Below are 27,211 nucleotides of genomic sequence, written 5' to 3' on the forward strand. Positions count from 1 at the left end.
TTCAGGAAATCCTTTGGAAACTGTGATCGAGGTCTTGGCTCTCTATGGAGGTGACCTTTGGGATGAGGAGCTAGTTGCGCACGAGGATGGATGCATGTGCGATGATTATGCATTTGGAGCATGCTGAGGATGGGAGTATCATCTTCTATTTTTGATTTTTTTTTGTACTTAACAGATGTAGCCCTATGAGGGGCATAACTGTAATTATGATCTAGATGTGAAAACATTCTTTTTGTGTAAATATGGTAAATAGTAATAGAAAACACCAGTTGATATATTTTGTTTATATTATAAGTATGTGATTTTAGAATTCATTTCATAATATTATGAACTTAAAATACTGCATCATGGATCCTGGATGGATTGTGGACACGTGTGCGTGTCCATGTCGCCAGCCTTAAGGTGAGTGGAGGCAGGGTGTGACACTTACATTGGCTTCAGGGGCATAGATGTATTCTCTCTTTGTTATTGGTCAAGTAAATGAATATAGGGAGGGAGAGTCGATTCTCCCCCAAAGTTCCACCAAGACATCTTTCTCTCTTCCTCTTCTTCATCCTCTCCTTCTCTTTCTTCTCTCTTCTTCTTCTGCCTTCTTTGATTCTTGCAACTCTTAAATTCTAACTTGGTGTCAGAGCTAGGTAAGGTTTGCGAGTCAATTAGCAGCACTTCCTCTCTTTTTTTTCCCTTCTCTTGGAACCATAGAAAAGTAAAGGGGTCCAATAGAGGCTATACCATGTAAGAAGATTTAACTAGAAGACCTAATTGAGTTCTATCATTAAATTTAAGACATCTTGGAAGGAGATTTGAAGGATATGAAGACAGATTAAAGCTTCAACTAGTAAGGGAGTGTTTTTCTGGGTTATCACCAGTCCTAGGGTCATCTCTCTTTTGTCTCATCCAGCCTTTGTTGGGGTTGAGGCATGGATTGCTAGAATCGCCCAAGGGTTCCTTTTAATCTCCCATACTTCTGGTGGCTGAATGTGTGAGTTGTTAGAGAACAACTCCTTTTATTGGCTACCAGGTACCGTCAGTTTTCCTTTTCTTGACCTTTTTTGTCTGAAATGCTATGTATTGTGTTGATTGGTTGCCTTTTTTTGATGAGTTACATCATGTGAGACTTTTTTGTTGAGTTTGGATGAAGCTACATAGAGCAGGATACATTTGATTTGTTCTTCTTCAAGTTTTTATGATCTGTTTACTTGGTGGAATGTTGTTCTAAGTACCCATTTGGATTGGATACCCAACCATTTCTTGTTAGATGTATTCTTACATCATGTATGGGGTCAATGAACCTATGGAAACTTCATCTTGTTGGTTATCTATCTTTGGAATGTTCAATGTGATGAGCTTCCTTGGTTGGAAGGAATTACCTTTTTTTTGGGTAAAGTGTGTACTCCCTATTTGGTTTGGGTATTATTCTCACTTTCTATGTGTGTTCCTCCATTATGTCAGAGATTGAAGGAAGAGGCCAAGGGCCACCCCACGAAAATGACAAAGGTAGATTCAGATGTACTCATTGTGAGAAATTTAGGCACACCAGAGACAAATGTTGGGAGCTTTATGGTTGTCCCCCTAGTTTGCATGGCAGCAGGAGAGAGGGATCCAGACAAAACACTATGATGACTGAGGTTGAACCTATGGGATATCCATCTGGACTACAAATTGACTCTAGTTCTCTCACCCAGGATTTTATTGTTGCATTTTGCAAGGTTCTGTCATGTTTGGTAACTGCAGTGCCAGATTCTTCAGCTTCCACCTTACAGGCCTCTACATCTACATCTTCCCTTACCTCTTCTTAGGTCATTGACTCAGGTGCCACTGACCATATGACTAGTATGTCAAATTGTTTTAACTCCTATTCTATCTGTTCTGGTAAGGATAAGGTTCGGGCTGCCAATAGCTCCCTTTCTTCCATATCTATAAGGTTTGTGTTCATGTTACCCCCTCTATTTCTTTGAACTCTATTCTTCATGTCCCAAATTTTGGCCTTAATCTTTTATCTATGAGCCACCTAACCAAATCTTTGTATTTTTGTGTTATTTTTTTTTCCATCTTATTGTGTTTTTCAAGATTTGGTGACAAAAAGGATTATTGGCAAGGGATGTGAGGAAAAGGGACTCTATCTTCTTGATCCAGGAAAAGGAACTTCCCCTCTACCTATTGCTCTGTCCTATGTGTGTGATCATAGTGACAACAATACTATTGGCTCTGTGATGTTGTGGCATCAATGTTTGGGCCACCCCACTGGCCTTCTTTCGGTGTGATGAGACAAAAATTACCACACTTGTTTTCCTCTACTCCTCATTCCATTGTGTTTCAGTGTGAGCCCTGTGTGTTTGCTAAACATTGTCGCTCTTCTTATCCATACCATAGTAATAAATCCACCGTTTCTTTTCATACTTTGCGTGCTGATGTTTGGGGAGCCTCTCCCACAACTTCCTTATTTGTTTATTGTTATTTTTTTTCCTTTGTTGATGACTATTCAAGGTCTACTTAGACTTTTTTGATGAAACATAAGAGTGATGTCTATGATATCTTTAAAAATTTCTATCAGCTAATTCTTACACAATTTTCTACTTGTAGTCAAATTGTTTATTCAGATAAAGGGGTGAGTACAAAATGGTGGACTCCATACCTTTTTTTTCGACCATAGATTTATCCATCAAATTGCTTGCGTTGACACACCTCAACAAAATTGGGTAGTAGAGAGGAAAAATCGCCACCTGCTGGAAGTCTCTTGGAGTCTCTTTGGCATGCATGTCCCTAATACTTTTTGGACTGATTCTTTTCTTACCATTGCTTTCCTCATTAACTCTGCATGCCCACTAATCTTCTTAGTTCCAAATCCCTTTTGGAAAACTTGTCTTCTCAAACTCTTGCTTTTTCTCTTCCCTTAAATTGTTTGGGTGTGTCTGTTAGGTCCATGTCCACAAGTCTACTCGGACTAAACTTGATCCCAAGGCCCTCAAATGCATTTTTCTTGGGTATTCTCCCCTCTACCAAAGGCTATAAATGCTATCATCCCTCTTCCTACTGATGGATTCTTTTCAAGGATGTCACCTTCCTTGAGTATTTTCCAATATTTTCCCTTTTATGCTCATTCTCAGCTTCCTCTTCAAAGAGAAAATAGTAGAAGTAGAGAGGTTACTGATATTCCTATCCCCCGTTTCTGCTTGATGTTGGGAAACATAAAGTGGTGAATATTGTTGACACTTGTGATAATTCAGGTGATGGTTTTGGTAAAGAGAAGGAACCTATTGTATACAAAAGAAGGGAAAAGAAGACCTTCCAAGAGTCTTCTTTCGATCTACATACTGAGATCCACCAACCTCAGTCAAGTAATGTTCCTCCTCTATCTTTGAGCTAAACCTTCCAATTATTGTTCGAAAGAGAAAGAGAGTTTGTACTAATCCTATTGCCCAGTTTGTTTCCTATGATACTCTTTCTCCTATTGGTGTTGTTTTTTCTATGGCCCTTTCATCTAACTACATTCCCAAGAATGTCTCTGAAGCTATATCTAACCCAATGTGGAAGCAAGCTATGTCTGAGGATAGATGGCTACACTAATACTGATTGGGCTAGTTTAGTTTCTGATAGACGATCTACAAAAGGATATTGTACATTTGTGGGAGATAACCTAGTCATATGGAGAAGCAAAAAACATGTTGTGGCTCAATCCAGTGTAGAGGCAAAGTTCAGAGCTATGGCTCATGGAGTGTGTGAACTCTTATGGTTAAGCAGGCCGATTTGGGATTTGATATTGAGGAGACTCTATTGTGACAACAAGGATGCTATAAGCATTACTCACAACCCTATGCAACATAACCAAACAAAGTACATTGAGGTTGACCATCATTTCATCAAGGAGAAGATCGATTATGGTTACATTTGCACTCCTTTTGTGAAGACAGATTATCAACTAGCAGATATCTTCACTAAAGGGCTCTTTCCTCACTAGTTTAGTACCCTTTTTTGGAAGCTGGAAATATATAACATTTATTCTCCAGCTTAAGGGGAAGTGTTAGAATTAATAAGGGTACTTTGGGCACATGCCCATTAAGTTGTAATTTATTTTAATGAGCTATTGTCTTTTTTTACCTTTTAACTTTTACCTTTTTTGCCTTCCTTTTACATTGGCTTAGGGGGCATAGATGTAATCTCTCTTTGTTATTGGTCATGTAAATGAATATACAGAGGAAGAGTCAATTCTCTCCAAAAGTTCCACCAAAATATCTTTCTCTTATCCTCTTCTTCATCCTCTCCTTCTTCTATCTTCTTCGTCTACCTTCTCCTTTGATTCTTGCAACTCTTAAAGTCCAACTTGTCTTGTTCATGCTTTCTTACCATTGGTTCTTGTGGCTTCTCTAGCTACCTTATAGGGGAAACCTTCAAGCCTATTGTTGCTGATTCTACTCAGACAAATGGGATACATACAACTTCCTTGTTATGTGTTACCTTATCAACTCCATAGATCCTACCATAGCCAGGGGGCTCTCTCTTGCTTGACACTGAGGCAAAGATTTGGAAGAATATCAAAGATACTTATTCTCAAGTTGGCAATGATGCGTAGTGTTATGAACTGCAAAAGAAAATCCATGAACCAAGTAGGAGTTGTTCGTATCCCAGTATTATTCGACATTACAAGGTATGTGGAAGGGGTTAGATTTTTATGAATATTTTGTTACTAATACTACGGAAGCAACTGAATTCAAGAAGAGGGAGGACAAGCTCTGCGTCTATAATTTCCTTGCTGACCTCAATGTTGAGTTTGATTAGATTTGGGCTCATCCTGAATCGTGATCCCTTTCCGTCCCTTCAGCAAGCTTATGCCATGGTATAGTTAGAGATAGTTGCCACATTGCCATGCTTCTTGTATCTCAGGACCGATTAGCCATTACTCTAGCTTAGGTACACCATCTCGTGGAGACTCTTTCGCTACCAGTGATCAATATGCATCTAATGAAGAGCACGTGAAGTACAATTATTGTGGGAAGGAATGCCATACCAGGGGTTGTTGCTGTAAATTGAGTGGATGGCCTAATAATACTCAAGGTTGTGGACAAGGTCAATCCAATCTTGCCACTCAGAATAGTACTAAAATAAGGTAAGGTCCTTTGCTTTGTTCCATAAAGGTGCATGTGCAAATCCTAAACTTGGGCAAAATTTCCAACTTAAGCGTATGTCTTGAGATGCCATCCAAATATTGGCTACAATATCCAATAGAAGGTAACCACGAGCAATATGTGGTTGTATAGAATTCAAAAGAAAGCCATGACCAATGAGTGGTCAGAACTTCAATTTGTCTGGGTAGGACCAAGAGTGGTAGGTTCCACTGTTATGCCTATCAGATAATCCGTATAGCCACGGGAATTAATGGAAACAATGGGACCTCATCAAATAATTTTTCCCATCTAGCCGAACAAAGCTAACAGGGAAGTTCCAAAACTGTTGTGCTTCAATACTAGCCCCTTCAAAACAATCTATTCAATGGTAATTTCTGACATAATGATCAGGCAAGAGAAGTACACAGGGATGAAGATAGATGATTGGAACAACCCACAATGCCTTGTATAACCAGTCATAGGTAGCATTAGAACCCAAAAAGCAAGGTGAAAACTTTGAACCCAAAAATCGATAAAGGGAGGGAAACCCTAACCATTCAATTTTGGCGCCCTTGTGAAAATGAACCACACAATAGGTAAAGGTGGCCAACAAAGCCACAATAATAGCTTCTTAAAGAACCATCAAAGATAGATGCATCAAATAGGGATAAAAACTCTGACATCAAAGTTGATTTGGGCAAAAAAAACCCTAAACATAAAAAAATTGATTGTGGGAGAGGGCCTCTCAGATCATAGGAAAGAGATCTGAGAAGCCAAGTGTAAAGGTGAAGGCTCTCGGTGACCTAGATGACGCTCATGGAGAGTAGGTAGAAGGCGTGAGAGAAGTGGTGGAAGGAGTTGAAAGGTGGAGAAGAGAGATGGCGAAAGAAAAATGAGAAGGGGGCGGCGGCGAGGGCAGAGATCCCAAGGATGATCTCACTACTCTAATACCATGATCAAATGTGAGGAATGCTTGGTCTGTTAATGTGACAATCCTTTATTTATAATAGGTGGCTTACATGTACAAGTACAATAGTATCCTTAAGTAATATCCCTAAGGACAAATTTACCCCTATACCCATATTACGACAGTTTTGATAATGGGGGAGGAGTATATGTATGGTCGGATCCAACACTTTATTACCGATCATTGCATTATCCATCCGCTTGCTTGTGTTAACACACCCCAACTCAATGGCGTTGCTGAGAGGAAAATCGATATTTATTAGAAGTTGCTAGGAGTTTTATGTTTTGCAATACATGTCCCTAAAACCTTTTGGTCAAATGCCCTTCTTACTGCTACATTCTTAATCAACCATATACCCACTAAAATTGTCACACCCTGCCTCCAATAGGCTAAGGAATGCGGCACTAGACACCTCACCATATCCAGTCAGCTTGTTTCCCCAGGATCTAGACTAGGGCAAATCATAACACCAAAATTACACTACTAAAGATCAGAGTTCATAAATACATGCATAGTCTAACAATAAGATATTTTACATAAGCTCCAGTGCCAACTAAGTGATAAGATATATTTACAATTATCTAGGTGAGAGTTACATATCTTACAAAAAGAGAATATTGCACAATTTACAGTATCTCAGTAGTAGACTATATACATCAGGGTTCACATTAGCATCAATATATACACAAAAGACATAGGAATAGTCTTTCCTATTCCTCAGAAAAATTGGCCTCCATAGGCATAGTCATCACATTCATAATCGGGTCTACGGTCAATCTCACTCTCTGAAAAATTGGCCAAGTGATCCAAGGCCACTGTCTTATAAGAAAAGCTGGAAGTTAGCAAAACACTGGTCTCATCATCTAGAAAATTAAATAAAATGGGTGAGCATGTCATACTCAGTGAGGGGGTGGGGGCAAGCAAACAAAAACAAAACAAATGATGCAATGCATGCTCTACACCTTAAATGATGCACATGAGTTCATTTAACATTACATTACTTCCTATTCCATTACTAAGTCTGGAATCAATTGTATAGTGCTACGCAATTTAGGTGGTATTCCATACCCTGTATGTTGGGCCTTAAGAATTAAATCTCATTGCAGACAGGAGTCAGCTAGTCCCAAAAAGAACCTCAATCCCCCAGCTAACCCCTAGGCAAGGATTAAAGTATCGATATCAGTCGTCGTATCGGTTGGCCAAAATTAAGATACGTATCGGAGGGTATCGTATCATATCGAAGATACATTAAGATACGTTAAAGATATATACATAAATTGATAGGAAACATTTTTTTAAACACTTTTGCATAAAGAATTTGTTAAAAAAAAATCTATTGATAACATGTATTATGCATAAACACTAAATTGAGGGTATCGCACTAAGAATTCAAGGTTTGTAGTTGTGCCATAAATGTAAAATCCTTATTTCCAACGTTGATTTCCACTTTAGTTAGAGAGAAATATGGTTGACAGCAACTTTGGAACAAAATCACCTCCAAAAACCGTGTTTTTCTGAAAAGTTACCCATCTTGGCCATTATATGACCGTAGCACACTGTATTGGTTCATATCGATACTCACCGATACGTCCTGATCGATATATACCAATACCCACTGATACGTATCGATACTCACCAATACATACGATCTATGGATAATGATACTCACTAATACGTATCGATACACACTGAAACGTACATTTCACCTCAATTTTATATTTTCCATAGAGTTGTATCGGTGCATATCGTATCGTATCAATGTGTATCGGTGGTGTATTGATGTATATTGGTATGTATCGTATCGGTTGGCTAAATTTAAGATACGTATCGATATCGAAGATACTTTAAACCATACATCTAGGTTAGTAATCCTAGGTAGTCAAGTGTACAGTACATCATACCTTGCTGTTATCCGTCTATAGGTACAATACATCGTACCACAGAAGTATACTATTGATCAGGCAGTCACGAGTCGGGATTAGTCGGTACCTCTCCCCATATTGAGAAGGGGTTGTAGCACTTGGGTAATGATACCTAACCCAGTAGTTCTACATGATGCATAACTATCCATCACCCATTCATCACATATATGCAACAATCATTGGGCACCTGCTAGTGTCCCATCTTACCTGTCTTACCTTCTTTCCTTTCCCAAATCCATTAGGTCAGTATTTATAAGAATAATAATAATGCCCACAACAACATTCATGAGGTACAAGAGGAGATACAAACAGAAAATAAAAATAACCATAAAATAAGTGAGGGCACCCACTCACCTTGGTGTCGAATTTCTTAAAATCCGGGTTCCCGATTCAAATATATTTCCTCCCAACAACTTATATTTCCTATTTCACAGATAATTAAATAATTATTTTTAGAATAAATATTACAATCCTACCCTAGTTGTCTAAGTACATCACCCCAATTCCTAAATTCAATTGAGCCTATGATTGCTTTTCATTGCACAGTCAGGGTTTCCAGTTTCCCATACTACTGGATCATATGAAGGGAAACCACTAGTGGGCCCACATCTGGTTGGAAAATTCTGGTCACACCTGCAGTTAACTCAGAACTACAGATTCCCTACTACTCTCTTTCAATAGGGTCCATTTCTATTGGAATATTGTGTCTACAAGTCCCAAGGTTGGGTTAAGGGCTTACAAACCATCCATAACAAGGATTTGGCCTCTGGAATCCCAACTGGCAGGTTGGCTGGGCAGCAATCGGTTGGCCAATTGGGACCCACCAGTTCCCCCCCCTTTTTTTTTCTTCTGCAGAATTCGATTCTGCCTCTGCTGATCTGCACACAGATGTGTATTAAATTGGGTTTAACCCTCTTCCATAATTCTGTTGCATTCAAGAGGTCAATACAGAATAAATTGAATTCCAATTTGACCCATTTCTGAGTTCAAATTGTCCAATTCTTAAGCTGTATATTTAGTTTTACAAAAATTTAGGGTTTATCATAAATAGAGGAAATTTCTTTGGAACTGAAGCAATTACCTAAGTTAATCACTTAAGTAGTGATAGAATATAGGTGTTTTAAATCATAGATTTGGTATTCCATCTCTGACTAAACTTGTAATAGAGTTTTTTTTTTTTTAAATTTACTAAATTCCACATCCAACTTAACCAAAATTCTATTCTTAGGGATTTGACAGAATTTCTACCAGGAAATCTCTATTCCAGCCTTAGTATAATTTATTACTAAAATAGGAAAATTCTTAGACTTTAGGGTTTAGTAAGGTTAGGGTTTCCTCCATTTGGGTCCCCAATAGGTGACAAAAATTAGGGCTTTCTCTACTGGGCAGCTTCTCAGTTCACAAGGATTCCCTAGTAGTCCCCAATTTTGCATAACCCTAAACCCTGGTCACCTAATTGACTTGAACCACAAAATTACTTCACTGTATTGAGGAATAAGACTCACCTGTGGGCAGTTATGGTCTAGGAGTAGCCTTAGGTGAAGAAGCTCTTTCTTCACTTCTCTTTCTTCCTCTTCCTCCTTTTTTCTTCTTCTTCTTCTCTTTTCTTTCTTTTTCTCCTTACTATTACAGCAGCCACGATTTGGGTGAGGCGCTATCCAAACATTTCTTTTATAAGGCAGCCCAAACTGGCCTTAGCTTTATTTTCTATATATATATATTATTAAATAGCTAACATTTGTTAAATTAATTATTTATTTTATATATATATATATATATATTATTAAACTGGCATTAAAGTATACATTTCATAAACTGGCTAGCCGGTTTTGGACCTACCGATTTGGGTGAGATCATACTAGCACTAATGCATCGGATCCCATCAAAACTCCGTAATTCAGCATGCTTGGGCGAGAGTAGTACTAGGATGGGTGACCCCCTAGGAAGTCCTCATGTTGCACCTTTTTTTTCTGCTATACTTAGTCTTATAATTAATTTACCTCTTTGTCCACACCTCCTGATGAGTTCCCCAGTGATATTGGCAGGCTGAACAAGAGTAGGTTGGGTCACTTCTGCCATCTTGGCATTCCACAATTTCCAACCATGCTAGCATTAGCTTCCTCAGCTATTTCTTTTTGCATGTCCATAAGTAGGGTTATAAATATCAGATTAGGGTGTTACAATTTCCCCCTCTTTACAAAAATTTTGTCCTCGAAATTTGTGAGGCATACCTGGTAATCCAAACAATTTTGGATACTTCTCTTTAACCTCATCTTCTCTTTCCCAAGAGGCTTCTTGCTCTGGGTGGTTTCTCTATTTCACCTTTACATAAGAGATAATATGATTCCGGGGCTGATGTTCTTTTCTATCAAAGATTCCTTCAGGTTGTTCTTCATAACTCAAATCATCATCTAGATCCAATGATTCTATAGTAGGTAGTACATGTGAAGGATCTTCAGCATTGATATATGAAAAACTTTGTTAAATCTTTCCAACTCTGGAGGCAATGCTAATCTCTAAGCTGTCTAGCCAATTTGATTCAGAATCTCGAATGGTCCCACATACCTTTATGGAGTGTTCATTAGTTTTATTTTATGCTTGTATCTCCTCTTGTACCTCATGCATGTTATGTGTATTATTATTATTATTCTTGTAATTATAGACATTATGGATTTGGGAATGGAAAGAAGGTAAGACAGGTAAGATGAGACCCTAGCAGGTGCCCAATGATTGTTGTATATATGTGATGAATAGTTATGCATCATGTAGAAGTGCTGGGTTAGGTATCATTACCCGAGTGCTACAACCCCTGTCAGTAGGGGGATATAGGTATTGACTAATCCCAACCTGTGGCTGCCTGATCAGCAGTACACTTCCATGGTATGATGTACTATATCCAGAGACGGATGGCAATAGGGTATGAGGTACTGTACACTTGACTGCCTGGTGTTACTAACCTAGGGGTTAGTTGGGGGACTGAGGTTCTTTCCAGGACTGGTTGACTCTTGCCTGCAATGAACTTGTATTCCTGAGGCCCAACGTACAGGGTAGGGAATGCCACCTATGTTGCGTAGCACTATACCTTTGATTTCAGACTTAGTAATGGACTAGGAAGTAGTGTAATGTTAAATGAACTCATGAGCATCATATAAGTTATGGAGCACGCATTGCATTATTTGTATTCTATTAGCTTGCTTGCCCCCACCCCCTCACTGAGCATGACGTGCTCACCCCCTTTATTTATGTTTCTAGATGACGAGATCGGTGTTTGGCCAGCTGCCAGCCTTGATCATGAGACAATGGCCATAGATTACCTAGCCAATATTTTAGAGGATGAAACCAACCATCGACCCGACTGTGGATGTGACGACTACGCCTATGGAGGCCATCTCTTTTGAGGAATAGGATAGACTATTCCTTTGTCTTTTTGTGTATATATATATATCTGTTGATGCGTACTCTGATGTATATAGTCTGCTACTGAGATTCTATAAACTATATAAATATTCTCTTTTTGTAAGGTATGTAACTCTCACCTAAATAATTGTAAATATATCTTATCACTTGGTTGGCACTAGAGCTTATGTAAAATATCTTATTGTTGGATTGTGCATGTATATATGAACTCTGATATTTAGTAGTGTAATTGTGGTATTATGATCTGCCCTAGTCTAGATCTTGGGGAAATAGGCAGACTAGATACGGTGAGGTGTCCAGTGATGCATACCTTGGCCTATTGGAGGCAGGGTGTGACACTGTTACTAATCGGTTCTTCAACTCTTGAAAACTGCTTTCACACTCCTCTGTCAATTCCAACTTAACTCCTTTTCTGGTCAACCGAGTTATAGGGATAGAAATCCGATCAAAATTCTCAATGAATCTTCTATAATAACTTGCCAAACCCAGAAAACTTCGAATTTCACTGACATTCTTTGGTGACTCCCAATCTAACACAACTTTAACTTTTCCAGGATCAACTTCAATACCTCTTATAGACACAATATGCCCCAAGAAATTCACCTGTGACAGCCAAAATTCACATTTGCTAAATTTAGCATAAAATAACTGCTTCTCCCTCCGTCTTTGCAACACAGACCTTAGGTGAATTGCATGATCTTCTTTACTTTTGGAGTAAATCAAAATATCATCTATGAACACTATGACATACTGATCCAACATATCATGGAATCAAGGATTAAAGTATCGGTCTCGATCACCGTATCGGTCGGCCAAAATTAAGATACGTATTAGAGGGTATCGTATCGTATTAGAGATACGCTAAGATATGCTAAAAAATACACACAGAAATGGATAGGAAACATTTTTTTATACACTTCATAAAAAAATATTTAAAAAAAATCTATATATAACATGTATTATGCATAAACAATAAATTGAGAGTATCGCACTAAGAATCCAAGGTTTGTAGTTGTCCTATAAATGTAAAATCCTTATTCCCAACCTTGATTTCCACTTTAGTTCGAGAGAAAAATGGTTGGTAGCAACTTTGGAACAAAACCACCTCAAAAATTGTGTTTTTCTAAAAAATTACCCATCTTGGCCATTTTATGACCGTATCGGTACGTATATATCGACTGATACACACCGATACATACCGATACATACCAAAACGTTCATTTCACTCTGATTTTGAATTTTTCATAGAGTATCGGTATATATCGGTGAGTATCGGTGCTTATCGGTGGGGTATTAGTGCGTATCGGTATGTATCGTAAGATACATATCGATACAAAAGGGTTTTAAAAATTTAATGTATCGTATTGGTCTGTATCATATCGGTAAGGGTTGATACGATACGATACGGACCAATACTTTAAACCGTGCATAGAATACCCTGTTCATTAGTCCTATGAAGGCTATTGGAGCATTAGTTAGTCCAAACGACATAACCAAAAATTCGTAGTGGCCATACCTAGTCCTAAAAGCTATCCTTTGTATGTCGCTTTCCCTGATCTTCAATTGATGATATCCAGATCTTAGATCAATCTTGGAGAAAGTAGTAGCTCCCTGTAACTAATCAAACAAGTCATCAATACGGGGTAGTGGATATCGGTTCTTAATAGTCAATTCATTCAATTCCCGATAATCAATACACATCCGCATGCTTCCATCTTTTTTCTTTACAAACAAGACTGGAGCTCCCCAGGGTAATACATTGGGTCTAATAAAACCCTTCTTCAATAAATCCTACAATTGCTCTTTCAATTCCTTCAATTCAGCAGAGGAACCATTCTGTATGGTGATCTAGATACAGGTGCTGCCCCAGGTATTAAATCAATGCAAAACTCTATCTCCCTATCTGGGGACGCATAACATAGATCTTCAGGAAACACGTCAGGATATTATCTTACCACTTCCAACTCTTCTAGTGTTACAGTCTTCTTGGTAGTATCCCTGATACATGCCAAATAGGCTTCACATCCTTCTTCTAATAATTTATGAACTTGGATGGCAAAGATTAACAATTTCTTAGCCTTGTCTCTCCTATGCCCTTGGAATGTGAAGTAATCTTCATCCCAAGGTCTAAACAATATCTTCTTCTCTACACAGCGTACACAAGCTTGGTATACTGACAACCAGTCCATTCCCAGTTTCACATCAAAATCCTTCATAACTATGCAAATAAAATGAGTTATTATATCTCAACCACATATCTGAATCACACATGGCTCATACACATTCTCTAAATCCACTATAAACCTAGTGGGCGTACTAACCATCAACTTATGTGCTAGCTTTCTCGGTTCTATTCCCATTCTTGCAGTAGAATGTGAAGACACAAAAGAATGAGCTGCACCAGAGTCAAACAATACAAATGCTGGTATTGTGGAAAATAACGACCCATTTGATAATGTTTCTGCCGTTTCTGTTTCAAAAAATGGCAAAAACATAAATTTTCATTTTTGGAAACAGAAATGGAATTGAAGGCGTTTGATAAGTCATGTTTCTAGAAGTCGATAGTAACCTATGAAAGAATGGCCATGAGTCATTTCCAGAAACGGCGAAACAAGTTTTACTTGTTTCAAAACTTGTTTCGCCTAGGTCGTTTCTTGAACTATAAATAGTTAGAAATTTCAATTTTATTTTTGAAAACAAGTGAAATGAAACAGTTTTATCAATCGCTTTTTGTTCCATTTCTACCATTTCTGGACACAGAAATTGCAGAAACATGTTTCTTGAAACGTTATCGAACAGGCCCTAATACTGTATCTATCACACCTTAGGAGCAGTCTCAGCTTCCTCAGTAGATAATGCAAATACCTTCCCAGATGCTTGTGGCTTCTTAGTGGATGCTGATGATGAAGTCACATATGGCTCTCCTGGCTTTCTCTGAGGATAAAATCTACCCAAGTGTCCTGGCTATTGGCACACATAGCACCTCATGGATAGAGGCTAGGTAGTGGTGGTTGCTGGCTAGGACTGGGTAGATGCTTGACCCGAGTCAATCTTCCTAAGAAAAGTAGCAGTTGATGTAGCTCCTTTCACAAACTTCCCAAATTGTCTTCCAGTTCCTGCTATCTTGGCTTTCCTGACTGTCTGGACTTGGTAGTTTTCCCTCTACTTATCTTCAATTGACTTGGCAATTTAAACCACTTCAGTATAAGTTTGAAGCCGGTGTGCAACTAATGTTGCGCAATGTTGGATCTTAGCCCTTTCTCATACTTTTTGGCCTTTGCTCTGTCATTCCTTATATGCTTAGGTGCAAAATAATATAATGCCTCAAACTGCTACTGATACTCTGACACTAATTTGGGCCCTCGTACCAATGCCATGAACTCAGATTCTTTCCTATCTCGCACACTTATGGGAAAGTAGTTCCCGAAGAAGACTTCAATGAATTGTTCCCAAGTGGGATGTGGATGTATTACTAACAGTATTGGGTCTGGTAGCTATCCACCATGCATGAGCTTCATTCCGCAACTGGTAAGTAGCAAACAATCTTTGGCTCATCATTATAGCCCATAACTGAGAAAGCCTTCTCTACACCTTCTATCCACTTGGCAGGAGCCAATGGATCATGTGTCACCCTGCTAAAATACAGAAGCTGATACTTCTAAAATTTTTCCATCAACTTGCTAATATCAATCCATACTTGTACTGCTGGAGGGGTTCCTGGAGTCTGTTGCCCTGTAAATGTTCCCATAGTTGGTGCCGCTTCAGATGCTTGTCCACTAATAGTCTGAGCAATGATTGGAACTCCAGATGCAAACAGAGGATTGGGAGCAGGAGTCGTAAGGGCTGGTGGGGGTGGTGCCATAGATACATGGTTTGTTGGTGATTCCTTGGCACATATGGCAATGGCCAATTCTTCAACCATTATCCTTTGTTGTTGCTGTTGTTGCTGCATATTTTATTGTATGGTTCGCTACACCATTTTTTGTATCCCTTGCATCATATTTGTTACAATGACTGCAACATCCTGTGATGTGATCACTGGTGGTGTAGGTGATGGCACAGATGCTGCTGCAAGGGCGGATGCATGTATGGGTAAGGTCACCCCAGCTGCAGTCTCGCTTCTTGCCACTTCCTCTATTGGCACATGAGGCGTAGCTCTAGCAACCTGACCCCTCTTCCTTGGTCGTAGCTCATACTGAGGTTGAGCAAGCCTTGGTGGAATTTTTGGGAATTCTTGTAAAATAAATAATTAATTAATTCCCAAAAGCTCAACACATATTCAGCAAGAATGAGTCATATGACATGCTTCACATAGAATTAGTGTCTTGCTATCTAACTAAGAGTGCACATACATTCATACTTTAAATACAATATTTCATTTCCCTTCTCAATCAGATATCTTTAATTACCACAAACAATGTTTCCCTAAATTTGATGTTTTTATCTTGAAGCCTTTAATTTATTAAAGCCTATGACACTAGATATCCTAAGGTCTTGTGGGTTATGATACTTTTTCCCAAGTCTTAGCTCTAATATCACTCTGTCACACCCTGCCTCCAATAGGCCAAGGCATGCGGCACGAGACACCTCACTGTATCCAGTCAGCCTATTTCCCTAGGATCTAGAGTAGGCAGATTATAACACCACAATTACACTACTAAAGATCAGAGTTCATATATATATGCACAGTCCAATAATAAGATATTTTACATAAGCTCCAGTGCCAACTATGTGATAAGATATATTTACAATTATCTAGGTGAGAGTTACATACCTTACAAAAAAAGAATATTACACAATTTACAGTATCTCAGTAGCAGACTATATACATCGGGGTTCACATCAGCGGAAGTATATACACAAAAGACATAGGAATAGTCTTTCCTATTCCTCAGAAGAACTGGCCTCCAAATGCACAGTCGTCACATTCACAGTCGGGTCTGTGGTCGATCTCATTCTATGGAAAATGGCCAAGTGATTCCAGGCCACTATCTTATAAGCAGAGCTAGAAGTCGGCAAAACACTAGTCTCGTCATCTAGAAAATTAAATAAAAAGGGTGAGCACGTCATGCTCAGTGAGGGGGTGGGGGTAGGCAAGAAAAAACAAAAAAAATGATGCAATGTCTACTCCACACCTTATATGATGCACATGAGTTCATTTAGCATTACATTACTTCCTATTTCATTACTAAGTCTAGAATCAGTGGTATAGTGCTACGCAACATAGGTGGTATTCCCTACCCTGTACGATGGGCCTCAAGAATCCAAGCTTGTTGCAAACAGGAGTCAACCAGTCTCAGAAAGAACCTCGGTCCCCCAGCTAACCCCTAGGTTAGTAACCCTGGGCAGTCAAGTGTACAATACATCGTACCCTGCTGCTATCCATCTCTGGGTATAGTACATTGTATCATGAAAGTGTATTACTGATCAGGCAGCCATGTGTCGGGATTAGTCAGTACCTATCCCCCTAGTGACAAGGGGTTGTAGCACTCGGGTAATGAAACCTAACCTAGCAGTTCTACATGATGCATAACTAACCATCACCCATTCATCACGTATATACAACAATCATTGGGCACCTGCTAGTGTCCCATCTTATCTGTCTTATCTTCTTTCCATTCCTAAATCCATCAAGTCAATAATTATAAGAATAATGCACACAACAACATGCATGAGGTACAAGAGTAGATACAAGCATAAAATAAAAATAACAAACACTCCATAAAATAAGTCAGGGCACCCACTCACCTTGGTGTCCAATTTCCTGAAATCTTGGTTCCCGATTCAAATATATTTCCTCCCCGTAACTTATATTTCCTATTTCACAGATAATTAAATAATTATTTTTAGAATAAATCTTACAATCCTACCACAGTTGTCTAAGTACAACACCCCAATTGCTAAATTCAATTGAGTCTATGATTGCTTTTCACTACACAGTCAGGGTTTCTAGTTTCTCGTACTACTGGGTCACGTGAAGGGAAACAACAAGTGGGTCCCACATCTAGTTGGGAAATTCTGGTCACACTGGCAGTCTACTTAGAACTACAGATTCCCTACTATTGTCTTTCAATAGGGTCTATTTCTATTGGAATATTGTGTTTACAGGTCCCAATGCTAGGTTCAGGGCTTACAAACCATCCATAACAGGGATTTGACCTCTGGAATCCCAACTGGCAGGTTGGCTGGGCAGCAATTGACTGGCCGACCGGGACCCACCGGTTCCCCCTTTTTTTTTTCTTCTGTAGAATTCAATTCTGCCTCTGCTGATCTACGCACAGATGTGTCTTAAATTAGGTTTAACCCTCTTCCACAATTCTATTGCACTCAAGAGGTCAATAGAGAATAAATTGAATTCCAATTTGTCATTTTTGAGTTCAAATTGTCCAACTCTTAAGCTGTATATTCAGTTTTACAAAAATTTAGGGTTTATAATAAATAGAAGAAATTTCTTTGGAACTGAAGCAATTACCTAAGTTAATCACTTAATTAGGGATAGAATACAGGTGTTTCAAATCACAGATTTGGTGTTCCATCTCTGACTAAACTTGTAATAGAAGTTTAAAAAAAAAAAAAATTCATTGAACCCTTACTAAATTCCACATCCAACTTAACCAAAATTCTGTTCTTAGGGATTTGACAGAATTTCTACCAAGAAATCTCTATTCCAGCCTTAACAGTATAATTTATTACTGAAATAGGAAAATTCTTAGACTTTAGGGTTTAGTAAGGTTAGGGCTTCCTCCATTTGGGTCCCCAACAGGCGACAAAAATTAGGGCTTTCTCTACTGGGCAGCTTCTCAGTTCACAAGGATTCCCTAGAAGTCCCCAATTTTGCATAACCCTAAGCCTAATTGACTTGGACCACAAAATTACTTCACTGCATTGAGGAATAAGACTCACCAGTGGGCAGTTCTGGTCTAGGAGTAGCCTCAGGTGAAGAAGCTCTTTCTTCACTTCTCTTTCTTTCTCTTCCTCCTTCTCTTTTCTTCTTCTTCTTCTCTTTCCTTTCTTTTTCTCCTTACTATTATAGCAGCCACAATTTGGGTGAGGTGTCCAAATAGACTGGCTGGCCTTAGCTTTATTTCTTATATATATATTATTAAATAGCTAACATTTGGTTAAATTAATAATTTATTTCCCACATTCATTTACTAAAATTAAAGTATACATTTCATACTTCATTTAGGCTTCTTTACATAGGGGAATAATGGGGATTTGTGCAGTAGGGGTGTGGGCTCCACAGTGTAGAAACCTGAAAATACATTCTGCCAGGGAAAATTAGTCGGTTTTGGACCTATAGGTTTGGGTGCAATCATACTAGCACTAATGCACCGGATCCCATCAAAACTCCTTCGTCAAGTGTGCTTGGGCGAGGGTAGTACAGGATGGGTGACCCCCTGGGAAGTCCTCATGTCGCACCCCTTTTTTTTTCCGCTATACTTAGTCTTGTAATTATATTTACCTCTATGTCCACACCTCCTGATGAGTTCCCCAGTGATATTGGCAGGCTGAATAGGAGCAGATGGGGTCACTTCTGCCTTCTTGGAACTCCACACCTGCCAACCATGCCGGCATTGGCTTTCTCTGCTCTTTCTTTTTGCCTGTCTATAAGTACGGGTATAAATATCAGATTAGGGTATTACAAAACTTCTTGGTTCCAAATCTCCTATGGACATTTTATCCCCCAGGTTTCTGCATTCTCTCTTCCCCTTAAGTTATTTGGGTGTGTTTTCTATATTTATGTTAATAAATCTGCTCGAACTAAACTTGACCCTAAGGCACTCAATGTCACACCCTGGCTCAAATTGGTCAAGGTATATGGCACTGGACACCCACATCTAGTCAGCCTAACCCTCCAGGATCACAGTTGCAGTACCTTAAATTTACAAATGCCACCAATATCATGACTAAAATCAGAGTACACTATTAAAATCATACAATTACTACTGGTGATGTACTAAAGTGATAAATTACATTATATAAATTCAATGTCTAAATACAACCACAAGTCACAATTTTACTTAATACACATCTCATAAATATATACATAAAAGGAATATCTGAATAATAGAAGTGAAGTCCATCAACATCCCGATGTCACGTAGACACAACCCCACAACCGCCGCTGAAATCCAATCCTACCTCAGCACTGGTTCCACCATCTAAAAAGAGTAATCAACGAGGGGTGAGCATGCAAGCACACACATCATGGTGCCAACACACACTCATAATAATATCCACAGATTCACAGCCACATGATCCATTTTATTAATAACATCCATTCTAATTACTAGGTCTCAATATGTGGGTATAAGTGCTATAAGCCAAGTAGTTGGTATCCCTTCCCAGTATGTCGGGCCTCAGAGATACAAGCGAATTGCAAGCTGGAGTTATCCAGTCCTAGAAAGAACCTCAATCTCCCATCTAACCCTTAAATAGTGACCCCTGACAGCCATGGTCCTGGAATCCCATATCATCATCGGTCTCCTATGTTGTCCAATAGTCATGTGTATAGTACGTAGTACCATGCTGTGCTCTTTCAGGATCCAGTACATCGTATCAGAGCATAGTAGTCCTCCATGACTTACCACCAAGTGGGATAGCTAATACCTCACCCCTTATTGGCAAGGAGTTATAGCACTGGGATGTGATCCTAACCATATGCATCTACATGCATCCATAGCATACATAGCATACAATCACACATCTGTAGCCATAGTTGTAACACTAACCTTTGCGCCCACCGTACTGGAAAGAACCTTGGCCCCACCGTGCCTTAGACTGTCAATGTTACATCCATTACCACATAGCTGTCATATTACACATCCACAAAACCTCGATTACATCGAAGTCGGTGAAATCATGCCACATGTGCAATATATAATTTTTATATAAAATAAACCCAAAACCAAGGTTCAAAATTACGTTTCGTTTTGGTGTTTCAGTGGGTTCAAAAACACTAAAATATCAAAATTTTGTCGAGATGGTGTATTTTTTTTCGGTTGACTATTTCGGTGGTCAAATGGCCATATTTTGACCTGAAACTTGGTGGGTAGCTTATTTTAAGGTTAATAAACATGCTTAAAATATGAAAATGCAAAAATATTAGAACATAACATTGTTTTAGAGTTGCACCTTTGTTTGGCAGTAACCGTCGAACTGTTATGGAAATTTTGCCTGCTTCATTGCTAGAACAAGTTATTAATCTATTTTTCATATTTAAAAAAAGAAAAATAATAATTACTGGCTGAAAAAAAATTTTCACTCTGATGGAATCGTAGAAGAGTCGTTGGTGACTAGCATATATAAAGTTGACATCCATCAAAGCAATATTTATCATAAAAGTAACAATTTATGTTAATGGAAAATGAATTTTTAAACCAGAAAAAAAAAATTTATGTACCAAAAAAAAAAAATTTTGACTCTGTGAGGTCATAGATCGGCCTCTAGTGTCTAACATATAAAAAATTTACAAGCATTCAACATGTATGTACTATTTAAAAAAAAATGGTTTTGGAGAAAGGACTTTACCTTTCTTAAGCTTTGAATGTGTAGATCTTCTTGTAGGAGTCCAATGGAAGTCAAAGTGTCTGGTGATGTGGCTAATTAGAGGCTTGTTGAAGTGTTTTTCCTCCAAAATATGCAAATGGAACCAAAACCACCGAGATAGGCGAGACAGAGTCGAAATTTCAGTCGAAAGACCAAAATTTCGACCAATATTATGTAGTTATAGGCCTTGGAATGTATCATTTCGGCGAGATACCAAAACGATACCGAAATTTGGTACATATAACATTTCGTGCCTTATTTCGTTTAAACAAAAAAATAAACACTGAAATAGCGAAATTTCGGCGTGATTTCGAACTATGTCCAAAACACAATAATCATCACATTCCACATGAATAGGCATAAATGTAAAAGTATAGAAATACTCCGTATTATAAAATAATCACCCACTCACCTCAAAACCCAAATCACAAGTCAGATAGAATTCCCCACAATCAACTTCGTATCCTTGTCAGGTAATTTAGGTTCCTATATAAATTGTGTACAATCATGTTAAGCATATATATATATATATATAAGACACCTAACATCACTTCCTATAGGTTCTATATTGAACCTAAATAACCCTCAACAGTCCTATACTAAGCCAACTAAAGCCTTGGGAAAAATCCCCAACTATCCCTACCCCTAGGGTCAACTTTTGGTAAGTAAGAAAGGAACATAACCCACAAGGAGCAGGGCATAGTTCAGCAGAAATAGAGGCTATTCAGCCTTAAAAATGCTCAACCGGAAAGTTACAATTGGCAGGTCATTTCTGCAGAATTTTATTCTGGCAGAATTGCTTTTTCTGTTCACTTTTTGTGTAGGTTGTGCCCAAGGCCGAAGGCCGTTATTCCCAACAACATAGGGGGTGTTTTCTTATGCCTCTAGAGTCAATAGACACCTCACCAATCATTCCAATTCCTTAAGCTAATTTCAGCCCATCTAATTCCATAAATTCTATAATTTCAGTAATTGGGAATTGCTAGACTAAGAGCTGAGCTCCTCCCTTCACCATTCCCTCTTAACTAAGGCTGAATGGACATGATTAAATAATTACTATTCACATAATAGCCCTAGTTAAGTTCACACAGCCAACTAATTTAGGGATTCATATTTTAAGAAAGGGAATTGCACTAATGTAACCCCAAATTGACAACCTACATATCCAATTCATCCAATTGGGGTTATCCCATCTAATCCATCACTCATATGAAGCTAAAAAATTATAAGAAACATGGTAGTACCATGCATCAGTTCCAATTGAGCTCAAGAGGGACAATTCATAATTTACAGGGAAGGAATTGGGCAATTTCTTCCTAATTCAGTCAAGAGAATACAACAGTAGAACATGTATACCTTATATCCGAAATTACATGCATGTATATTTCATTCCCAGCCCCAATTACACAAAAGTATCCTTGTATGGAAAAAGCCCTAAGATCCAGGGATCCCAAAGATGGGTCAGAGTCAAATTGGGTCCCTAAACCCACACTGAAACCAAGGATTCAGTTACAGGGAATTAATCCCAGCTTACGAACTCAATTTCATCTCACAGTTACACATGCAGCCATAACCCTAACATGTTATTACCCTTCCAGAAAATTCAGCATTCATGCAACACACATCCCAGGTCTCTACAACTAAATTCAGCCAAATCCGATGCATGCAGTCCAAGATTCCCAATTCTGGGTGGCTGCATCCTTGGATACATGGCTGAACCTATTTCTAACCTGTAAAATACCTACTGTATAGTCATCAAAGAACACTTCCTTACCTTAATTTTGCAGGTACAGCAGTAGGTACAGCAGCCACGTACAGAAGCCACATGCACAACTCCTTTTTCAGCTTGTTTGCATAGTTTTGCACAAAGACTTGATCTGTTCAGCTACAAGAACAGCAGTAGGTCCAAAAGCAAGCATGTAGCAGAATTGGGTAGGCAGCAGTAGAAGGGATCAGTAGCATGCAGTAGCAGCAGCCTATTCAACCCAAAAATTTCAGCCTTCCTTCCTTCTTCTCCTCTTCTCCTCTTCTTCTCTTCTTCTTCTTCTTTTTCCTTTCTTTCTTCTCCTCTCCTCTCCCCAATGTTTCAGCTTGTGAACGGCTGAAATGAAGTAAATGGGAGGATGGAATATATTTATAGTGGCTGAAACACATTACACTAGGGCCTGTTTGGCTGAATTGCATAATTCCTAAAATTAATTCTTAAAACTACTCTTAAAACATCTAACTATTTAAAATTTAATTCCCCTTAACGGGCCTCACAAAATACTGACCTATTAGGTTGGATTTGGTCAGCATTACGACCTCTACATATTGGGTAAGTGTGAGGCTCGGGGGTGTAAGGATATGGGCCCCATACAGGAAAACCACTTTTCAATATTCTGCAAGCCGGTGCAGCCTTTTCAGTCCATCAACTGTCCCATCTTTTGGGCTTATGAGTCCCCTCAATGTGGAACAGGTTCCACTTTTATGTACCTCTTCCTGACTAATGGATCTACCAAACTTCCCTCTATTATTGCTGTACAAGTGGATCCATAGCAAGGCAGCCTATCTCTTGTGCCAGCTAGGTCCTGACACTGAGGTCAGCTACTTCCAGTTTAGGGTGTTACAATTCCCCCCTCCTTACAAAAATTTCTTCCTCGAAATTTGTAAGGTTGTTCATTGTCAAGTATCAATCACATTCACTTAATACCACTCCTATCCACTGAGTTGCAACATCGAACTTCCACTCAGTGTTACTAACATGGCCACATGTCCTGGTAGTACTGGCTGATCTCAGCAACACACATTAACACATCCATTGGCCAAACTAGTCCCTTACCTATTAATGTCCTTAGTTTACCTATTCATGTCATTAGTCCCTTGAGAACTGCAAAATCAACATACCTCTCTACTTCTCACTTTCCAATATCAACCCTGTTATATCTTCGCACATAGAAATATTATTCCTATCTTGCACATGGATCTTCACAGGGTACTTAGATCTAATCTTTGTAAAGATTTACAGAGTCATATAATTCCGAACTAATTCTGTATTAGTTGATCCACTGTTTCACTATCTTCACTTTACGAGAACCATACCTATGGATTCCATTTTCCATATCCTTTCTCCCAAGTCAAACTATTAATCATATTATAATATATTTCCCCTTTTTCTTTTTCTTTTTCTTTTTTTATTTTAAAGCTTCCACCAAATACCCAAGATGATATCCCATCATTTACTTGGCTTCCCAAGTTTAGGGCTTCCGACTTTATGCAATCAAACTTCCATACCTCTATTCACACTGCTTGACCTCTCACTACATTCAAGCATAACAAATCTTCCCATTATTCCACTAATGTTCTATTATCTACAGTTTACTCAAATTTAAAATTTAAATCTTCATAATTCCAGATATCATGCTTTAAATTTCATATGCTTTCTTCACATACTCAGACATATATTAAATGATCATATTATCTAGATCCTCAATGGTCTATAATGTTTCCTCACATTCTTACGTCATAAATTGTTTTCTTTACTCTTAAATCACCCATACAACTTGATCTTAGGTCTATTCACTTGAATCCGTTATCATTCTCACTATTCCACATTTTCAATATTGACCTGGTTGTTCCAATTCAGTATGGCTACTGATCAACCTCGGATCCATTCACAACATTTTAGGTATCAGCTTCCCAATACCATTCTCCTCCATCTGTGATATCACCGGAAAGCTCACCTTTTGTGCCACCATCAACCATATTTGGATGGAATGTAATCTTTATAGATGGGCGTCCAACTCCGATCTTATGATCAGATTTGGAAGGACATCTACTTCAAGGTTAGCTCCAAGTTTGCCTCCCTCCCCCTTTGTAATGTAAGGGACTCCCCAAGGAACATGCTTATTATTATATCCTGCGGTCTCCCACCTCGATCTTGCTTCTCCCTTCCCCCCGATGATTTTTTTAAGCCCTTTTGGCTTTTGTGTTATGTTTTATTCCCTCATTTTTAGTTGTTGCATTTTTTTCTTTATAGGCTTGCTCTAAGCCTTCCTCCCCACCCCCCCCCTTTTTCCTTTGTATATTCTTCTCTTTGCAGCAATTATTTTTTATTCATCCAAAAAAAAAAAAAAAAAAAGGTTGTGGCTTGATCAAGTGTAGAAGCAGAATTTAAAGCTATGACTCATAGAGTATGTGAACTTCTATGGTTAAGAAGGGTTGTCCAAGAGTTGGGGTTTCACACTAGGTACTCATGCGTCTCTATTGTGATAACAAGACAGCCATAAGTATAGCCCACACTGTGCAAACGAAGCACATAGAAGTGGACAGACACTTTATCAAAGAGAAGATTGACTTATGCTACATATGCACTCCTTTTGTGAGGACAAGAGTTGGCAGATGTCTTCTCAAAGGGGCTCGTCTATCATCAGCTCAGTACCCTTTTATGAAAAATGAGGGGGTGTTTTAGAGTTTATGTATTAGCGGTACTTTGGGAACTATATTATTTACTTGTCTTATTTGTTTTCCTTTTTAACCTTTTACCTCCCTAGGGAGGTGTATGTAATTCATCATTTTATGTTAGTGATTCAATATAGGTGGGAAGAGCTTTCTCTCTTTCTCTACCATGTGATTGCACTCATCCGTCTCTCATCTCTCTTACCTTGATCCTTGCTTATTTTTAACTATGGGGATGTTGGGTTGTAAGCCTATAGACTCACCCATTGACCAAAATCATAAATTGGATGAGGAAAGTGGACATCTAATCGATGATGTATGGATATACCAGAGACTGGTTGGGAAGCTGATCTTTCTCAGATATTGCATATGCTATCAGTGTGTTCAACCAATTCATGCATGCTACTAGAATTGGTCATGTGGAATCATTTGATTGAATTCTCAAGTTTTTGAAGTCAAACTCTAGGAAAGGATTACTATTCAACATAAGGAGCAAGAAACAATCTATTGTTTCTAGATATAGTGCCAAGGCAGAATTTAGGAGCCATATGGCTAATAGAGTTTGTGAACTTTTATGGCTAAACAAGTTGATCCAAGAGTTGTGTCTTTGATGTTGACAAACCTATGAGACTCTATTGTGACAACATAGCATCTCCCAATATATCTCACAATCCAGTTCAGCATGAATGCACTAAACATATTGAATTGAAGGTCACTTTATCGAGGAAAAACTTAAATCTGGATATCTATGTCCACGTTTTGTGAGAATAAGAGAACAACTGAAAGATGCCTTTAATAGATGTCTTTACAAAAGTACTAATTTCCATATTCATGATTTGTTAGACAAACTGGGCATATGTGTTATCTATTCTAAATCGTCAAGGGGAGTAAAGGAATAGCTAATGAGGGTATCTGGTCATATACAAGTAAAATGTATATGTTTGGGGGTGGAATATCATTTCCTATAAGGCATACTTTTAAATGTACTTCTTTGTTATGTAAGTTAACAGCGTATGTAATATGGGCATACTTTTAAATATACTTCTTTGTTATGTAAGTTAACAGCATATGTGGAGTCAGAGTCGATGACTTCTACACTTTCTTTTCTCCTTCTCCTTTTTCTCTTCGGTTGTCCTTCTCTCTAACCTAACCTCTGTAGTGCATCTAACCACAACAGTTTGAACTTATTCTTGCTAATCATGCCATTATAATTATTTAGAACACAATAATGGTTGAAATTCCCATCACTTTTTTATTTTAACACATTCAAATGGAAGTTAGACCTTGCTATTTCTAGTACTATAGCTGAAGCAAACTTGTTACTTATGCTAGTGTGCCAACTGTCCATTTAGTTCAATCTTTATCCACTAGAAAGAAAGAAGGTGCTCGCTAGCTTGATAAAGTCTCGACTTTATATAGATTTTCCTTTTTGGTTGATTTTTAACGTAAGCAAATGATGAATTGTCATCAGGATTGTTCCACATCTACAAAAGTTTCACTACAATGCACTAGAGACTTATTTTCTAACTTCATTCTCTATTCCGAGTTTCCTAGAGCATACTTAGACCAATCATTTATACCAACAGGACTTGGTGTAATGACGATCCTGGTGTACAGGTTAAGAAAGCATAACCTGAATGAATCTGAAGCATATCAATACTTTGTCTTGTGAACTCAGAAAACAGCAATAGCCCATGGATATAAAATTACTAACTGGTAGGAAGTATTCGAGCTTATTTTTTCCTTGTTTGCCATCTTTGGCTGCTGTCTAATTATTTAGTTATAAGATGAACAGGGAGGAGACCTTCAATAAC

At 38.4% G+C, this 27,211-nt stretch overlaps 1 long non-coding RNA gene and 2 pseudogenes across 1 annotated transcript; 2 read left to right on the forward strand and 1 right to left on the reverse strand.

The window, feature by feature from the left end:
* The first annotated feature begins 9,836 nt into the window (after positions 1-9,836).
* LOC122090412 lies at positions 9,837-9,955 on the forward strand (annotated as a pseudogene).
* Positions 9,956-18,715: 8,760 nt separating this feature from the next.
* LOC122090353 lies at positions 18,716-18,833 on the forward strand (annotated as a pseudogene).
* Positions 18,834-19,366: 533 nt separating this feature from the next.
* LOC122090079 lies at positions 19,367-23,044 on the reverse strand. Its single transcript, XR_006143406.1, has 4 exons — positions 22,735-23,044; positions 20,547-20,588; positions 20,144-20,221; positions 19,367-19,573 (listed from the first exon to the last, which is right to left on the reverse strand). It is a non-coding gene; the product is annotated as an uncharacterized LOC122090079 (long non-coding RNA).
* Positions 23,045-27,211: the final 4,167 nt, after the last annotated feature.

This window comes from Macadamia integrifolia, chromosome 9 (genome assembly GCF_013358625.1).
Source record: "Macadamia integrifolia cultivar HAES 741 chromosome 9, SCU_Mint_v3, whole genome shotgun sequence".
NCBI classification, from domain to species: domain Eukaryota; kingdom Viridiplantae; phylum Streptophyta; class Magnoliopsida; order Proteales; family Proteaceae; genus Macadamia; species Macadamia integrifolia.